The following is an 870-nucleotide window of genomic DNA, read 5'->3' as shown; positions in this document are numbered from 1 at the left end:
GACGGAAGGGACAAAGCATCTCCATTCGCTTATCTGAAGTTCTCACCAATGAATTACATAAGTATTTCTATCTTTACTTTATGCTTTATTCGTATATCATCCATAACCATTTGAATCTGCCTGACTAAGATTTACAAGGTGATCATAGCTTGCTTCATACCAACAATCTCTGTGGGATCGACCCTTACTCGCGTAAGGTTTATTACTTGGACGACCCAATACACTTGCTGGCTAGTAGTGCGAAGTTGTGATAAAGAGTTGAGATTGCAATTGAGCGTACCATGTTGATGGCGCCATTGATGATCACAATTTCGTGCACCAAGTTTTTGGCGCCGTTGCTGGGGATTGTTCAAGTATGGACAACTGACGGTTCATCTTGTTGCTTAGATCAGGTATTTTTCTTCAGAGTTCTTAATGAATTCTAGTGTTTCAAGGTGATGTTCTTATCATCACCAAAGCTGATTGATTTTCATCAATTTAGCTCTTGAATGCAATGTCCTGCTGAAGCTTGGCTAGCCATGTCTAATTCCTTTAGACTAAAGCTTTAGACTAACATTGCATGATTCCTGGAATTCTCATTAAGAATTTTGATATTTTTATTTTTCCTCTTCACTTAATTTTCAAAAAATCCAAAAATTTACAAAATCATAAAAAAACCAAAAATATTTTATGTTTCTTATTGAGACACTAGTCTCATGTTAAGTTTGGTGTCAATTGCATGTTTCTGTTCTTCTTGCATTCATGTGTCTTCATTAATCTTCAAGTTGTTTTTGATGATTTCATTCCTCTGATCTTTAAATTCTCTTGACTTGAGTGTTTTGTGTTTCTCATGTGCATTCTCATTTTGTTAGTGTCAGTAGTATACAAACT

This window comes from Arachis duranensis, chromosome 4, assembly GCF_000817695.3.
Source record: "Arachis duranensis cultivar V14167 chromosome 4, aradu.V14167.gnm2.J7QH, whole genome shotgun sequence".
Lineage (NCBI taxonomy): Eukaryota > Viridiplantae > Streptophyta > Magnoliopsida > Fabales > Fabaceae > Arachis > Arachis duranensis.
Note: the sequence above shows the minus strand (reverse complement) of the source record.